Source organism: Triturus cristatus, chromosome 10 (genome assembly GCF_964204655.1).
Source record: "Triturus cristatus chromosome 10, aTriCri1.1, whole genome shotgun sequence".
In the NCBI taxonomy this organism is placed as follows: domain Eukaryota; kingdom Metazoa; phylum Chordata; class Amphibia; order Caudata; family Salamandridae; genus Triturus; species Triturus cristatus.
In genome coordinates this window covers 1,097,436,087-1,097,455,164 of record NC_140593.1, presented here as the reverse complement: position 1 = coordinate 1,097,455,164, position 19,078 = coordinate 1,097,436,087, and the positions used below count along the sequence as shown (strand labels likewise).

The 19,078-nt window shown below is 44.6% G+C and overlaps 1 protein-coding gene across 2 annotated transcripts in view; it reads left to right on the top strand.

The window, feature by feature from the left end:
• The window catches only part of DNAAF5 (dynein axonemal assembly factor 5), a 242,131-nt gene that overhangs the window by 20,097 nt on the left and 202,956 nt on the right, over positions 1–19,078 (top strand). The gene's annotated exons all lie outside the window — the stretch shown is intronic.

Below are 19,078 nucleotides of genomic sequence, written 5' to 3'. Positions count from 1 at the left end.
AGCACTCGTGACATTTACGACAAGTTCAAAATGAAAATCCATACTAGAGTAAACTTATTGTTTTACCTCTCCTCAGCAATCTGCTCTGTACTTCTCTGTTCACTGTGTAACCTCACTCTCCAATGCCAGCTCTGCTGTCCCATACCTTTTGAAGTGCTTAAGCTGAGTTGCCTAACATGACTGTAAGCAGATGTAACCTATGTGGGACTTCAATGGGCTCTACTAATCAGTAGGTCCTTCTTTCATCATCTTTCAGCTCTGTGCTATACACACAGCTCGCAGCCCCTAGTGTAGCGAAGGCAAAGAAGTATCGAAACGAGATTGATTTACTTCCCTTCTGGTTCGATACCCTCTATCCCAAACCCCTGGGGCCTCGCTCTTTATTTACACACCTTGTCCGGTAAATAGGAGTGGCACATCAGATCGACGTCCACTGATTTTGAAGTGGGATACCTGGTCCAGGCATGATTGTGGAGTTTACTTCGCCACACATCACCACTAAATCTCAGAAACAGATGGGAGAGGGGGTGTGGGACATGATGCCAGACTTGACTCCCAGCAAACAGACAGCATGCGACCCCGGGAAGATGGGGGATTTTGCCACCATGCTTCAGGTGTTTCCAGAATTCCCCAACTGCATGTCGTTTGGGCGTTCTCTCCTCCACCTGCTAATCTCTATGCTAAAGTCATGCTATCTGGGCCACTAAAAAAACAACAGACATCGAACAGACTTGTCTTTTTTTTGTCAGCTGTCGACTTGCATACATTTTGTCAGTATGTGGGCTTGTGTCTGTCCTGCCGCACCCAGACATTTGGGTTCACCAACAAACCACCTCAGTCTTTGATTACTGCGACATCTGTCCATTGGGAAAATGTAATTTGTCTTTCCTTTTTTTTTTTTTTTGCAGAGTTTTATATAGCACGAACTTGACCCGAATCGGGTATCAGAGCACTTTACAAAGCACTAGTTACGTTACATGAGGACACACATTAATTTTTGTTTTGTTAGGCACGGGGAGATTAAGTGAGTTGCCCAGAATCACAGGATATTCAGCGTCATTGTCGAGCCTCGAACCCAGTTCCCCAGATTCAAGATCGACCGCCCTAGCCGTTAGGCCAACTCCTCTCCTATGAATAAGTGCCTGGGGTGCCCACCAACAGCCACTAGCTCATACATTATAGCAGTATGCTGGCCAATGAAGTAGGAAGTCAAATTATGGCACCTTTTTTAAAAATCGATTTGATAGAATACTATGTCTGTCCCCCCTCGGATGTGTTAATCCAACAAACAGTCAATGGTGCTAAGCTGTTATTATTTGTTCAATGAGCCAAACTTCTTTGAAGTAAGATTTTGATTGTATGGGTAAAGCTGTGAATTATTTGTGTTTTTTTTCTGGCTTGAGATTAAGGAAGTTTGATATCCAGTTTGGGAGGTTTTGAAGGTAGGTTTTCAGCGTATGCACAGCATGAATAGAATTTCTGTAAATTGGCAAATGGAGGCACTTAACTCTACTGTCACCATTCTAGTGGGCACCATATACGAGTTGAACAATGCAAGGGCCCAAATGCCACTGGGTGATTCTTTTCAAGTGATCTGCATCATGTCTGATGAGAAGGTCCTTATTCTTACCAGCTGTTTATGGCTGGCCAACAATGAGGGGAGCAAAACACACAAGATGATGGACGGAATGTTGCACATTGGCAAAACATTCACCCCCAGTCACAGATCTGGGTTTAATCCATTGTTATTTTGCTCACCACGCCACCCCAGTTCAGACATGGCCATATGCAAATCAGTCTTGACCCTGTGCCTCATGGGAACAGCCCAGCCCGAACTGCCAAGCCATGTCTTCCCTGGACCGGAATCAAGCATCCTAGGACCGGTTTCGGGTTTTGGGGAACCAACACAGAACACGCCCTTTCAAGCTCTTGCATGTTTTCCATACCTAGAGAAGACCTTTGTTGTGATAGACTGTGTTGGAAGGACGCTGAGAGTTCCATAAGGACAAGGAAACCTCTCACATTTACCCACTATGTGATGTATTTCTTCAAGTATGTTTTAGGTTGGTGGTATCTGCGCTGAATCCTTTTTGAAACCCTGGTTGTTATGGTCCGTTTTCGATCATTTTATGGAGTCTCGAGGTTTGTGACATGTCAGTAGTTTTGAGTTTATTTAGATATGCTTGGGCCTTTTCTAGTGAGGAGGAGAGATGGCTTCTGGACAGATTCCTTTCCTTAGTGATAAGTTGATGAGTTGGCACCATTGCAGAATTGATTGTTTCTTTTTGATAGCTGTGACTGGGATGACGTTGTATAATGTTTGTTTTAGCTCTTTGGCTGGTTTTATTAATAGTCCTTCCGAAATGGATAGAAAGTTGCCCAAGCGTTTTTAAGAGATGATAATAAAAAAATATTGTATCCATGTGCAATTGCTGAGATGAACTTTTCAATGATGGAGGAAATAGAGTGGGAAAGAAGATTTTTATCGCAGATGTACATTTGAAATTCTTGGCATTTGAATTGTGTTGTAACTTGTCTCTGTCTCTTTTAACTCAACTCTGTTGTTACCTACAGGGTCTTGGGGGCGTCATATAGAATGGTGGGGTGTTCTGGGCAGCCAGGTCAGTTGATTGGTGACTTGTCTAGAGGAGGCTGTGATTTCTGAGATGGATACAGTAAAGAGAGCTAATACAACCAATGCGGTGCTGGACTCTTTTTAGGTCTCGCTGAGCCCAGCGCATGCGCTGGCTCGAAGAGACATTTTGTATGTGGGGTTTTCAAAGGGCTGCTGGCTGGCCTAACGCTTGCGTTCACGCGATCGTGCACGCGCGCAGCCGGCCGCCAGCAGCACTTTGAAAACTCGGGCGTCATCGCGATCACTTTCGCTTTCAGAGCGATCGCAATCACGATGACGCACGCGCACACACAACTCCCGCTTCTCCCCCTCTCCAGCCTTCAACCATCTGTGTAAATTAAGCACCGGCTGGCGAAAACAGTGAGATACATACATCTATAAGGGTTCCATGAACATGACATATGAGCAAGTTGTAACGTGCTTCGAACTGCACAAAGTTATCGAGAGAGATAACATATTTGATATTATCATTAATGCTGTTTTTAGTATTGGTGTAATATTCACTAAATCAACCATAATAATTATGAAGCACATCAATGTAATTCACACATTCGTTCTAAGCTGCAGTGAGTGACGTTTCAGCGACGAACCTCTTCACGTGACCCTCTCTGACCAATCGCGCTGATTAGCTTGTTTTCTTTATCACCTGCCTGGTCCTTCCTTTCTATCCCTTGCGATGGAACTAGTCTGTTCCCTTGTTTACGCTTTTATCTTATCCTGCATTTTCTAAATTGTACTATTGTGAAGTAAGGTGCATCTCAAATTTTGTTGAGAAGAGTAACTTTAGAAGCCTGGTATTTCGAAGTAACAATTTCATATTGTTGAAGTAGCACCCATCTACCAGTGTCTGAATTACTTCCTCACTGGTCCTTATTTGTCAAAAGAAACAAGGCACATTTGGCTTATCGGCACTGGCTGCCTGTTCTCAAGCTCAAGGCCTCACGCTCAGCAGATAGATCATTCACCCACTCCAGACCTCCTAGGTAAGCTAACATTGTCTGAGCTAGCGTCACTCTTTGCTTTGCTCATCCCAGCCAGACTCTGCTCCCTCCCCTCTGCTGATCTAAATGCTGCAGAATTGATGGCCCTTGGTTAGCACAGCCATTCAAGCTGCAAATCTCTGGAATGACTTACTTCTAGCCCGCGCATTCACAAGACTCACATGCATTGCTGCACACAGTGAAAGGCCCATTTCTTCCTCTTATAACTTGGCCAGTATCACTCCCATATTTCAGCTCAGAGCCAGGGGGCAAAGACGCTGACCTTAGTCAAACAGACAGAGCCTCCTTGTCATCAATACATAACAATCAGCACACCTTTCACACTGACGGGATAAAGATGAACAGCACAGATGTAGTCAAAACAATTGAGAGAAAAAATAAGGCATAAAAATGTATTCACAATTTCATTAAAAATTCTGTAAGTACAATACTATATATTGTTATATGGCTAATTATGAAGCAATTACAATATAGACATATCAATACCTAAGTATCAGAATATTGTCAACAAAAACATCTGCAGTAACAATTCAATAACACCATAAAACATAAGATTGGGAACAAATTAAACAAGCATTTACAATGCAATGGTCTCAGCATTGTTAAAGTTAGAGCTATTGTCACTGCTCATGACATTTTTTTTGTTTATGTTTTTATTTTTTAAACATTTAAAGAAACGCCATTGTTATTTACAATGTCAATAGCTTAATCTATCTCAAATGCGAGACCTATTGCATTTGCACCCACACACAGAGCCACACACACAAAGCCACCCACAAACACAGAGCCACCCACACAGAGCCACCTACACAGAGCTATTCACATAGAGCAGCCCACACACAAATAGAGCCACCCACACAGAGCCACCCACACACAGACAGAGCCACCCACGCATAGAGCCACCTACAAAAAAAGCCACCCACACAGAGCAACACACACAGAGGCACACACATATACACACACACACACATAGAGCCTCCCACACACACACAGAGCCACACATACATACACAGAGCAGCATACACATACAGCCACACGCACACACATACAGAACCACACACACACATAGATATAGACACATACACATTAATCTTGGGAGCCAAAGCAGAAGTGGCACCGTTGTTTCTACAACTTTGCATTTATCACTAAAAATTAAGCATGACTTTTCCTATTGGTTGCTGCTCAGAGCCTGAATGAGATTTTGGAAGTGTGCGGTTGAAGGTCAACTAGAGGGCAGGAGAATGACGTCAGAGAGAGTCTCCTAGGGGTGCTCGGAGAAGAGCGTTAGAAAGAAAGTGAAACCGATAGAAAACATTCATCTGGACCCTCGTTAGAGACTTACTCCTCTTAGCCCAGGCACATAACACTAGCTTTTATCTTGAAATAACTAGGCATTGCAGTATGTTACCAATGGAGCAATAATGCATGCAAAACGGGCAACACTCACTATTGTTTAACTCAAGCGTTTTAATCTAACACAACAACAAAGCTGCTTGTCACAAATGTTATTTGCACAAAGAGGTTTGTGCTTCCAGCACTAATACATAGGTTTAAATGATATCACAGGACTGTTAGCTCTGAAAATAGGTACCCTTCCTAAGATGGTGGCAAGAGCAGCGCGCGACAAAATCCGTTTTTCATAAAACAACAGGGCTCATGATGAGAAATCAGTTGCACATCTTTTTCCATTGAATCAGAGGTTTAAAAATGCAAATAGAGTTTGAAAAATGTCTTCTGGCAAATTAGTTTTCTGGCTCAAGCTAGAAATTAAAGAGGGTTTGCGATGCTCAGTAGCGCTGAGCTGGCAAGTTCCAAAGCCCCCTGAGCAATGTCTTCAAAGGGGTCGTTCTCCGAGGTAAGGGCTGCGTGCTGAGCACAGATAAAACCACTTGGAACCTGGATGAAAGCAGCCTAGCAATCAAGGGATTAGAGGAGAAAACAGGGCTAAGCCACACGAAACCTCAAAGGTGGATTCGCTGGCGCAGATGCAGCGGTAAGTACCGCGTGTAGCCAAGAGCGGAATCCAAGCTTAACACGAAAGGGTAAATGGCCATCCTGTAACCTTGCAGCTTCCAATGTGCAGCAGTATCCCGCCTTGAGGTCGAAAGGCCTCATCTTACCTTCAAGGGCGGCTCCAGGATCTCAGCTGCTGCTCGACAATTCTGGAAGTCCTTCACAGTCATTGAGGCCTGATTGATTCTACGCTGTTCTGAACGCATCAAGACCCACCCTCAACTGGACCAACAAGAGCACCAGCTCACAAGCGAGTCTATTCACAGCAGGCTGTCCACAAAACCCATAGGCAAAGTATTGTAAATTAACAAATGCGTCCAGACGCCGGGACACCACCGCCTTTCTCCGAGGCGAAGCAGAAATGCCTCGGAGAAAGGCAGCGGCATTTTCGGATTTGGGGGCGTGTTAAACACGCCCTGAGAAAACTCGCAAAAAACACGCCCCCGAATCCTAAAAGGACTGGGCTTGTTCGGAGAGACAAACCCTCTTCTCCAATGGCTGGCATCATTTAAGAGGCCAGCCAATGGAGAAGAGGAGAGAAGAGGGGCGGGTTCAAGCCCCTCTTCTCCAAAACATTAATTCTCCGGACTTCCGGTTCTGCCTTCGGCAGACCGGATGGTCCCGAGACCTAAAAAGGACAATATAGTTCTATTCACAGAGGAAAATCACCAAATCTACGATTCATCAATTGCGACCCCAATTAATATTGCTTTCATTTATACATGTCACAAAAAACTGTAATCAAAAGATTTTGTGAGGTTTCCTCTTTAAGAGCATCGACGCGTTTCGGTGGGCACTGATTCTCTGCCAACACCTTCTTCAGGAAAATTAAAATAGAGTCCCAATATCAGTTATATATAAAACGAGTGATCTGAAAAAAACATACATAACATATTTTTAGTCACTCGCAAAACCTATTTGTTCTCTCAATCCTCGACTCATCCTACTGTCCAAACAAATCATCCCACAATTTAAAGAATATGCTTCAAGCACGCAAACCAGCCAAACAATTTCAACATTCTAGATATCACTTATCTTGAAAATATTTATTGTGTTAGTGGAAACACCACTTAACGGTACTGCAGACAGGTCTATCTTATTTGCACATTACGCCTATGATAGCGCTAAGGGCAGAAATTAGTCACATAGACGTCCTACTCATTTTCAATATATACATTTTAATATAATTTTATGCGCTACCACTTCTATTGTAAGGCATGTTAATACTTATTCAAATTCTTGAGAAACCAACTACCCTATTAACTTAAGTTTTCATAAATGGTCATAGTTTTTCATTGATGGTCATAGTTAAACAACTCACACTTATTGTTTAGAGAGCTGTATCCATATAAATACTGCCAGAAGTTCTTTTTTTGTCTTTTGTCTGCAGCTAAAATCGGTCCTTCACGATGGATATATAAACACCTATTTAAATAAGACACAACATACTCGAGAACTTTGTTTTTAAGTCACAGTGAGAATATATAGCAAAAAACTGATTACAATTTTATATACCTTATTTGCATCCGCTTCGAGTCTAAATAGACCTCAGGACAATTTTATATACCTTATTTGCATCCGCTTCGAGTCTAAATAGACCTCAGGACACACGTTTCTCTATTTAGGCATAATTCTTTTATTTCCCACGTAAACGGTCAAGCACCTATAAACAAAGTAAGTGCCACATTGTATTAATGCAAGATCCTACGTGTCTTGGTTGGTCATTGAAGGAAACAGTATTCATCTTACATCTTTCCTTTATATGAAACTCTTATTCACTCAATGTTGATCAACTGTATAAACCCAAAAATAAATAAATGACCTTTAAACTATTTCCATATATTTGACCCTGTCGCATAATTCATTCTATCTAGTATATTAGTTTCTCACGGTGCTATCACCGTTGTGGCTCTCTATTCCACCAACATACTCTTTCGAGACATGCCCGTCTCTCTCTAAGCTAAAGCCCCTACCACTAATGCCTGCAAGTATTTCAAATACAGTAAAGTGGAACCCAGATATTTAATTAAATATTGCTAATTTACCTTTAGGTAGCTTTCCACTATAGAATCCTCGTTTCTCCATCAAATGTGGGCATATATATATTCCAAACCGGGATTCGGTGCCAATAAAGCACTGTAAAGAAAGAACTTTTATTTAAAAAATTTTTTTTTTAAAGTAAATCAAACCTTCTCGTAAAGGTAACACTACCGCCCCAACCAACTATCCCAAATACGGCCGCCTATAGTCAGGACCTACCTCTGCTCAGCCTGTTACGGTGCGCACGATAAAATCTTCTGTATGGATCCAACTAACCTCGTCTCAGATACGTGGTAGTATATATACGGAGTCCCTCCTCGCATAGCCAGTAGGAAATGATAACACCACTTCCGGGGTAATTCGAGCTCAATATCACCACTGTCTTAGCTTCTGCGAATCGGACCGCCATCTTAGAGGTGTTGGCAGATAGTCAATGCACAATCAAAGTGCAAATGTCCGCATGTATCTAAACGATATCTATAAGGTCACCACTAATGTCGTATCACAATTAGCGCAATTAGCGATCCCACGTCCAAATGGCAGGCCGTTTAAAGCGAATGCCCCCAGAATCGATATTGTTGTCAACAATCCTTTTTTTTGTATTACGAAGATCGTAATAAGACAGCTTAAGACTGCAGCCGCCATCTTTTGACAATGGGAGCATTCGCCCCAAATAATATGTTCAGCATTGAAAGATGACATGTACACAGACCACAAGCCTATGTGCTGTCATTAAGATTGCAAACCATCAAAAGGTCAAAGATAGCTGGCGGGGGGGGGGGGGGGGGGGGGGAGGGAACAAAGGGATGTACTGTCACGTGTCACGGAGAATAAGGCCTGGTCATGAGTAGTACAGGTCAAGAAAGTAAAAAGGGGGGGGAAACCCTTTTTGGAACTAGGGCTCTCACACACCCAGCAAGCTAGGTGTCATGCTTCATCATTTGAGCCTGCCCCTAGCCAGGTCGGCGCTGCAATTCCTGACGGGCTCCCAGTGTTGGGGCTCTTTGGCGGGGATCTTTTGTTCCTGCCGAAGGGTGCCGTGGGGGTAAGGGGCCCTAGAAGGTGTAGATGTAAATGTATGTATAAAATAGGTACTGTTAGTCCACACGTGAATTTTATTAAAGTGGTAAACAGCCTAATTAAAAACAATGAAAGTTGAGGTGGGTATAGGCACTAGTGATTATGTAGCTAGTTGTGCTTACCCTACTCTCAAGAAGATCGACATGTTTCGTGCCTTGGTAGCCAAAAAATGGTCAGGGCACTTCCTCAGGATCAATAATAAGGACTATCTACGACAAAAGGTAAGTGACTAATCTACATACCTAGCAGGTGCAATAAGGTAACCTACAAGGGAAGACAAAAAACAACAAAAACGTGACAATAAACAACACATTAGAATGCACTCACATGATGACACAGACTCTAGTCATTAGGAGGCTCACAGTGTCAAAGGGGGCAAAAGCAGGGAAATAACATTCACCCAAGTGGAAGGTATAAAGTTGTTCACAGTAATGTGATACAAGCAATCAATGCAGTAAACGGAATAATTCAATCAAATCAGTAGAGGGAAAACTCACCTAAACTGCTATCAAGACAATCTTGCAGCAGTGACCGGCGGGTATGCTGGACTCCAATGTGGGTCCTAAAGATTAATGCCGGAAGGGTGAGAAAAAAGGGTATTAAAATAAATGTGGAAACCCGCGGTACCGGTACCGGTACCGGTACTAAAAAGGAGTATGGAGGGTCAGGGCGGCCCATCACCTCGTAGTAAACTAACACAGGCGGTATGGTGTGCAGCCATGGTAACCCAGCGAAACAAGGGGCAGGTGGCGCGAAAGCCAGGTACATGGGGGAGGTTGTATCACAACATGCCCGTGCTGTCCTGGTGTGAGGGACAAGTGCCGCCACCACTCAATGTAGGCGGGCCAGGTCATGGACGGTTGCGCCCATGAAGTCACAACAATGGAGTAGGTGACGAAACCGCTCTGTAAAAAATTCTCACCTCAGTAAGGGTCTGGACCAGGGTGGAGGATGCATGTAGTACTCACCCGCGTCGGTAAACGCATGTACTCCTGAACCTACCCCTACCGCCGGCCCTGGGATGGTTGAAGGTAAGACAGGGAGTGAGCCTGATATGCTGCATGGGGATGACGTGTGTAGCATCATGTGACCGCTGGCGCGGGTCCCCAATGGTGGAGATAGTATGGCCGGGGCAGCCATGATGGAACGGGAGGGAAGCTAAGGTGGTTGCATCCTGCCGGCGTAAAGAACGTCACGTGACCAGAGGTGCCTAGCAGAAAGCCCAGAGTGGCCGCTGCGGCCATCTATAACCGGGGGAGAGTATTATATACCCAGCGAAAGGCACACCGGGTTGGTAAAGACCATGGTGGCGTGGGCCCGCTGGAAAGTGAATAATTAAATGTAAATTAAAAAAATGCAAATCAAGCCCAAGGGACAAAGATAAGTCCACAATGTAGACAGTGTGCCTACGGGGGCTGCGCGGGGCAAGGAGGCCTATTGAGGAGGTCATCAAAGGTGCCAAAAAAGTGAGGTAAAAGGCACAGACCGCGGGATGTGTCTGGAAGATTGTATGGAATATCAGACATGTCTAAGTGGGGGATCAAGCTCGGGTGGAGGTTAAGGATTAAAGCTAAGGGCGGGAGGGTCTCATCCAGTGAGTGCACCCCATGGGATGTCGTCGTTAAGACCCGTCAGGACCCATCTCTGCTCAAGCCTGAACAATGCATTAGCGGAGATCTGCGGATGAGACTCTAAGACTACCCAGCTCATTGAGTCAGCATGGTGTTGTGTTTCCTTGAAGTGTGTGTAGAGTCTAGTCGTCACTCTCTGACAGCGTATGTTGCTTCTGTGCTCCGTAATCCTAGTCTTGATCGTGCGAGTAGTCATACCTATGTAATATAGGTCACAAGGGCATGTGATCATATAGATACAATTCTTTGTGTTGCAATTAGTGTGTCTGGTCAACACCCAGTGAAAACCATTTTTGAAGGTGATGTCCTTAGTGGTGGTGGTCAAGTTGCAGGCCACACAAGAGCCACAAGGGAAGTGCCCTTTTACTGTAGGTAATTCCCACAAAGTGCGTTGTGTTTTGGTCATATTCAATTTTGGTCTTGTGTGGACCAGTAGGTCCTTGATGTTTTGTGTTCTCTTGTATGCAAACCTTGGTTTGGGTATGTTCAGGCAGCCTGTCTCTAGAGTACTCCAGTTTCTCAGAATAATTTTCTTAATTCTAGTAGAATCAGGTGTGTAGGAAGTGACACAGGTAAGTATGTCAGTTTCGGGTTTCATTCGTGTCTCAAGGAGTGCCTCTCATGGGTTGTTCCTAGCTCTTTTCATGGAGTTATGGACCTGTCTTTCGGGATAACCCCTAGCCTTCAGATTAGATGATAAAACTCTGGCCTCTGTGTTGTAGTCTGCCACCCTTGTGCAATTACGTCTAATGCGTAGGAACTGCCCAAATGGTAGATTGTCCCTCAATGTTTTGGGATGATGGCTATCATAGCGCAGTAGACTATTGCGATCGGTTGGTTTTTTATATAATGTTGTGCTAAGTGTACCATCTAATAGTGTGATGTTCAGGTCCAAAAATGGTACTGAATGTTCTGATATTGTGTGGGAAAATCTGAGATATTCATTTTGTTCATTAATCCATTTGATGAAGTCTACACAATCCGAGCGTGTACCATGCCAAAAGATCAGTATGTCGTCAATGAATCGTTTCCAGTGTGTAATATTGCCATGGAAAGGATTCGAGATGTTAAAGATCACGTTTTCTTCAAAAGCTGCCATGTAGAGACACGCTACAATAGGAGCGAAGGTGCTCACCATTGAAGTACCCTGGCTTTGATGATAGAGTTGCCTGTTAAATTCAAAGACATTTTCAGTCAAAGCCAAGGTAGCACAATCAACAATGAATGTTATGGGCGTAGGTGATGACCAATTAAGTGTCCGAAGTGCTGACTCAATAACTGCCAAAGTGGCCCTCTGAGGAATATTCGTATCGAGGGCCTCTACGTCCAAGGTGACAAGGTAGTCAACATCACTTGTGTCTGTGAAGTGATCAATTATCTTAAGGACATCAGTGGTGTCTTTTATGAACGACGGGGTGTCTCGTACCAAGGGTTGCAAAAAATGATCACAAAACTTAGACAGAGGCTCGAGAAGCGAGCCAATGCCAGAAACAATCGGTCGACCCGGAACCGGAGTCGTCCCCTTGTGAATTTTTGGTAGGGTATAGAAGAAAGGGACCCTCGGTTCTCGAGTTATCAAGAAATCTGCTTCTTTGTGGGTAATCCAACTATTGGATTCGGCCTCATGACTCAGAGTGGTAATAATAGTTTTGAGGCGCGGGGTTGGGTCAGACGCTATGGGAGTGTAATATCTCTCATTACAGAGTTGGCGTCTGCATTCTGTCTCATAGTCAGTGGTGGACTGGATTACAATGGCTCCACCCTTGTCTGCCTGTTTGATGGTAATAGAAGTGTCTTCTGAGAGGTTCTTAAGTATCAGGGTTTCTTGTTTAGTAAGGTTGTGAAAAGGTGTTTCCCTGTACGGTAAGTTCAGCTCTTTGACGACTGCTTTTTGAAACGTAAGGACCTCCACAGGGACCATGTTATTATGTGGAGTGAATGTCGAGGGGTTTCTCAATCCTGAGTCGCTATCTTCCATGTGTGGTTGGTCCTGAAAAAAAGATTTCAGTCGTATTTTACGAAACAAATTCTGGACCTCACAATGATCCCTAAACCGGTCTACCCTAGGGGCAGGGACAAAGCCCAAACCCTTTTGTAGTAATGATTTCTCGGGGATAGTGAGGATCCGGTGTGAGAGATTCACTACTAGTTCCTCTTGTCCTTCGTTCTGCTCCTGGTGTCCATGCCACTGGTTGGTGGCTCTTGCCAATGGACCTGTTTTTGTGCACCTCTTCTGTTGCGCCCTCTTCCTCTGCCCCAGCCTCTGCCCAAAAAAGGTTGGTTATTGCCATTAAAGAACTGAGGAGGGCAATGTTGATATTGGGGAAACTGCCAGAAGGGTGGTGGTGGTGGTGGACCTTGGAAGATGGGGGGGGGGGGGGGGGCATGGAAAGATGGACCATTATAGAACCTATTGGTACGCTGATTCCTCCTAGAATTATTGCTGCCCCAACTGTTGGTGCTGGAGTTGCTATCACTGGAGTCTCTCCTATCTGAGGTGTCATCAGAGGAGTAGCTTGTTTTTTCTGAGGTGTAATCAGCTTTGAGGTATGGGTATACTTTCTCCTTATCAAACTTCTGTACATCCTTCTGAAGTTTGGTTATTTTTTGTTTCAATAAGTAGTCTTTATTCTCAGCGATCTCAGCATTGATCTCTGCAAGTTTGCTTTTAAACGCCGTGATCTGAATGGCTGTTTTCAAAGCTCCTTCAGCGATTTGGATCCTCACGAGGATGGCATCGGCCAATCTTCTCGCGGTATTGATTATTAAGACTAGCCAGTCCCTAGTGCATTTCCATGCCACTAGGGACCATTCTTTCTTAAAGGTGGCGTCATCTAGAACTAATCTAGGGAAATTGTTGACAATAAGGGCTGAGGGTGCTCTATTGGCCCGCAGGTATTCTGTCATGAGTGCCCCATGTAAAGTTATCTTGAGCCATTCCCTTTTCAGGTGTACTAAAGCGGTCCAGTCATCAGACTGTGAGCCTGTCGCCGCGTTACCATCGGCCCCTAGTAGGGCTGGTGTCCTATCTAAAATATCCGTAACTGATCGTTAAAACTCAAACCCTGGTGGAAATCCATCGTGGGTGAGTATTGTATTGGAGAAGAAAATGTGGGCCAGTAAGGAATATATATTTTATAATCCGCTGGTAACCTAAGGGTCCCACGGATGAAATCCGTGCAAATGTGTCACCAAATTAGGGACAAAGGGGTAGGTTTAGTGAGGTCCAGTGTACATACCCCGTCAACTACTGATGCAAAAAGGTACAAAGTTCCTCTAGTCGAGAAAGTGAGAGATGGGGGGAGGGGGGGGGGGGGAAGGGAACAAAGGGATGTACTGTCACGTGTCACGGAGAATAAGGCCTGGTCATGAAGATCAAGAAAGTAAAAAGGGGGGGGGGGAAACCCTTTTTGGAACTAGGGCTCTCACACACCCAGCAAGCTAGGTGTCATGCTTCATCATTTGAGCCTGCCCCTCGTCAGGTCGGCGCTGCAATTCCTGACGGGCTCCCAGTGTTGGGGCTCTTTGGCGGGGATCTTTTGTTCCTGCCGAAGGGTGCCGTGGGGGTAAGGGGCCCTAGAAGGTGTAGATGTAAATGTATGTATAAAATAGGTACTGTTAGTCCACACGTGAATTTTATTAAAGTGGTAAACAGCCTAATTAAAAACAATGAAAGTTGAGGTGGGTATAGGCACTAGTGATTATGTAGCTAGTTGTGCTTACCCTACTCTCAAGAAGGATCGACATGTTTCGTGCCTTGGTAGCCAAAAAATGGTCAGGGAACTTCCTCAGGATCAATAATAAGGACTATCTACAACAAAAGGTAAGTGACTAATCTACATACCTAGCAGGTGCAATAAGGTAACCTACAAGGGAAGACAAAAAACAACAAAAACGTGACAATAAACAACACATTAGAATGCACTCACATGATGACCACAGACTCTAGTCATTGGGAGGCTCACAGTGTCAAAGGGGGCAAAAGCAGGGAAATAACATTCACCCAAGTGGTAGGTATAAAGTTGTTCACAGTAATGTGATAAAAGCAATCAATGCAGTAAACGGAATAGTGTTGACCAGACACACTTAATTGCAACACAAAGAATTGTATCTATATGATCACATGCCCTTGTGACCTATATTACATAGGTATGACTACTCGCACGATCAAGACTAGGATTACGGAGCACAGAAGTAACATACGCTGTCAGAGAGTGACGACTAGAGTCTACACACACTTCAAGGAAACACAACACCATGCTGACTCAATGAGCTGGGTAGTCTTAGAGTCTCATCCGCAAATCTCCGCTAATGCATTGTTCAGGCTTGTGCAGAGATGGGTCCTCAGATTATCCACACACCTGACGGGTCTTAACGACGACATCCCATGGGGTGCACTCACTGGATGAGACCCTCCCGCCCTTAGCTTTAATCCTTAACCTCCACCCGAGCTTGATCCCCCACTTAGACGCGTCTGATATTCCATACAATCTTCCAGACACATCGCGCGGGCTGTGCCTTTTACCTCACTTTTTTGGCACCTTTGATGACTTCCTCAATAGGCCTCCTTGCCCCGCGCAGCCCCCGTAGGCACCCCGTCTACATTGTGGACTTATCTTTGTCCCTTGGGCTTGATTTGCATTTTTTAATTTTTAATTTACATTTAATTATTCACTTTCCAGCGGGCCCACGCAACCATGGTCTTTACCAACCCGGTGTGCCTTTCGCTGGGTATATAATACTCTCCCCCGGTTATAGATGGCCGCCGCGGCCGTAGCGGCCACTCTGGGCTTTCTGCTAGGCACCTCTGGTCACGTGACGTTCTTTACGCCGGCAGGATGCAACCACCTTAGCTTCCCTCCCGTTCCATCATGGCTGCCCCGGCCGTACTATCTCCACCATTGGGGACCCGCGCCAGCGGTCACATGATGCTACACACGTCATCCCCATGCAGCATATCAGGCTCACTCCCTGTCTTACCTCCAACCATCCCAGGACCGGCGGTAGGGGTAGGTTCAGGAGTACATGCGTTTACCGACGCGGGTGGTACTACATGCATCCTCCACCCTGGTCCAGACCCTTACTGAGGTGAGAATTTTTTACGGAGCGGTTTCGGCACCTACTCCATTGTTGTGACTTCATGGGCGCTACCGTCCATGACCTGGCCCGCCTACATTGAGTGGTGGCGGCACTTGTCCCTCACACCAGGAGGACAGCACGGGCGTGTTGCGATACAACCTCCCCCATGCACCTGGCTTTCGCGCCGCCTGCCCCTTGTTTCGCTGGGTTACCATGGCTGCACACCATACCGCCTGTGTTAGTTTACTACGAGGTGATGGGCCGCCCTGACTCTCCCTGCTCTCTCACCTCCGTGGGCTACGTGGATTGACCCTCCATACTCCTTTTTAGTACCGGTACCGGTACCGCGGGTTTCCACATTTATTTTAATCCCCTTTTTTCTCACCCTTCCGGCATTAATCTTTAAGACCCACATTGGAGTCCAGCATACCCGCCGGTCACTGCTGCAAGATTGTCTTAATAGCAGTTTAGGTGAGTTTTCCCTCTACTGATTTGATTGAATTATTCCGTTTACTGCATTGATTGCTTTTATCACATTACTGTGAACAACTTTATACCTTCCACTTGGGTGAATGTTATTTCCCTGCTTTTGCCCCCTTTGACACTGTGAGCCTCCTAATGACTAGAGTCTGTGTCATCATGTGAGTGCATTCTAATGTGTTGTTTATTGTCACGTTTTTGTTGTTTTTTGTCTTCCCTTGTAGGTTACCTTATTGCACCTGCTAGGTATGTAGATTAGTCACTTGCCTTTTGTTGTAGATAGTCCTTATTATTGATCCTGAGGAAGTGCCCTGACCATTTTTTGGCTACCAAGGCACGAAACATGTCGATCTTCTTGAGAGTAGGGTAAGCACAACTAGCTACATAATCACTAGTGCCTATATCCACCTCAACTTTCATTGTTTTTAATTAGGCTGTTTACCACTTTAATAAAATTCACGTGTGGACTAACCATACCTATTTTATACATACATTTACATCTACACCTTCTAGGGCCCCTTACCCCCACGGCACCCTTCGGCAGGAACAAAAGATCCCCGCCAAAGAGCCCCAACACTGGGAGCCCGTCAGGAATTGCAGCGCCGACCTGACGAGGGGCAGGCTCAAATGATGAAGCATGACACCTAGCTTGCTGGGTGTGTGAGAGCCCTAGTTCCAAAAAGGGTTTCCCCCCCTTTTTACTTTCTTGACCTGTACTACTCATGACCAGGCCTTATTCTCCGTGACACGTGACAGTACATCCCTTTGTTCCCTCCCCCCCCCCCCCCATCTCTCACTTTCTCGACTAGAGGAACTTTGTACCTTTTTGCATCAGTAGGGAGAAAGGGACCCACGAATATCCCAGCAAAAATGCGTGTAGAATATACTAGTCTAACCTTATCTCGCCACCAACAAATGTTCCCACTCTTCTCTAGAGTTCAGTCCTTTATGTACAGTATTAAGATGGGAAATATACCATTGTTCACGTGCTTTTCGCTTACTGGTAATATTTCCTCCTCTCCTGTCTGTTTTGACCTTTTCCAGGATAAACCACAGAAAATCATTTCCTCCATGTCAAAACTCCAGGAAATGTGGCACAAGGGACGCAGTTAGTTTTTTTGTATTGATTGCTGATCTGTGCTCTTGTAACCTAACCCGTAGTTCTCTACCCGTTTCCCCCACATATCCGAGCCCACACGGGCACTGAAGAAAGTAGACCTCATTTTTGCTCCTACAATTATTCAGAGTTTTTGCTCTAATTGTACAACCATTGTGTTTAATTTCTTTAGTTTGCAAACACTGGGGGCAAATATTGCAAGTTCCGCATCTGTAATTGCCAGTTGCTCGATCATTTGCAATAGTTCTCTGACTGTCAGAACTGTCTTCACGGTAAGTATGCACTAGAATATCTCGCAAGTTATTGTTTTTCTTAAATGCATACAGAGGTCTATCCAGTTTAACCTCTTCTTCATGATTTAAAATGTGCCAATTCCTGTTTACAATATTCTTGATTTGATTACTCATGTTACAGAATTTACTCACAAACACCACTTTGCTTGGTAATTCTTTCCTTGCTACAGGTTTGTTGACCAAAGCATCTCGGTCCTAAAACCTAGCACGTTTGAGGGATTGGGTCAGGAGTTTTTATGGATACCCTCTGTCACTAAATTTGCGTTTTAGATCGTCAGCATGCTTGTAAAAGTCTTGTATGTCAGAGCAGTTCCTCCGAAGACGGAGGAACTGGCTAAAAGGGATACTATCCCTTTGGGACTTAGGATGAAAGCTTGAGAAATGGAGAAGAGTGTTCTTTGCCATGGGTTTAGTAAACAGCTCCACTTCCAGGACTCCATTAGCGTCTTTAATTGTGATATCCAGGAAGTCAACTTTAATCTTACTAAAGTGGGACGTGAATCTCAAATTGGAGTCTCCCAAGTTTAGCCATTCCAAAAACAATTCCAGATCCTCAGTGGTGCCTTCCCATATGAAGAAAATATTGTCAATGTAGCGGTACCAGCCCGCTACATTTTCAAAAAATGGGGCCACCTCGTTGTAAATATGCTTGATTTCAAATTGGCCAACATATAGACAGGCCAGGCTAGGAGCACAGGTAGCACCCATGCTGGTCCCTTTTAACTGTTTAAAGTACTCATCCTTAAACAGAAAGATGTTATTCTTCAAAATCAAGCTAACCCAGCTGACAATAAAGTCAGCATTAGGTCCCCCTAGGTCCTGGTCCACAAGAATCTCCCGAATTACGCTGACTGTGTCATCCTGTGGGATATTAGTGTAAAGACGCTGACAGCAGCTGTATGCTTAATAACATCATTGTACCATAACGAAACATAAAGTTGGTCTCTCCCGCCGAGATTTGAAATGTGACCTGCAGGTTGCACACAAGTCTGTGCGGGTCAAACCATCTTACTATCTTATCATAAACACAAGCAAGTTTGGATTCCCAACAAAGACATCGGCTCTGTGAACGCTGACAAGTCGAAACTGTGTGTTCTGTACATTACAGCGACAATGAATTCAGGAAACGTGCATTGCAGGAAACACCGTCCTGGGGAGAAGCAGTGTCATTCACAAATATGTCACAAACCAGAGGGAAGGTAAAAAAATCCAAGACTTGTCGTCTGGCCGGTTTGAAGAGTTCCAGTTTTGTGAGTCAGGTCATAGGTATTCGTCTAAGGACACTTTTTGTTTATGGAGAAGTGTTTAGCATTATTCACAAGTATCCCCCTACTCCCTTGCTTCGGTGGTTTAAGAATGAAATTGTTGTTAAGTACAGCTAGTTATTTTTATTTTTTTTAGAGTTTTAGATAGCACAAACTAGTTCTGCAAGTCAAGAGACTATGGCTGACCTGGTGGGTTCATACTTCTGTATGTTCACAGGCTGGTAGTGTTGGGGTAGAGCTTTCGTTTTAGCTCTCCGGAGGTAACATTGTGGGACCAGGTGCAAAATGTATTTTTAAGATAAGCTTGCAGTTTTGTCCTATCGCTGAAAGCTGGTAGATTGGGGGAGTAGTGTATCCTTTAACAAACATTTGCAATGCAATAGGTCTCACTTTTGGGAGAGTTTAAGCTATTAGCATTGTAAATGACAATGCCTTTTATTTATG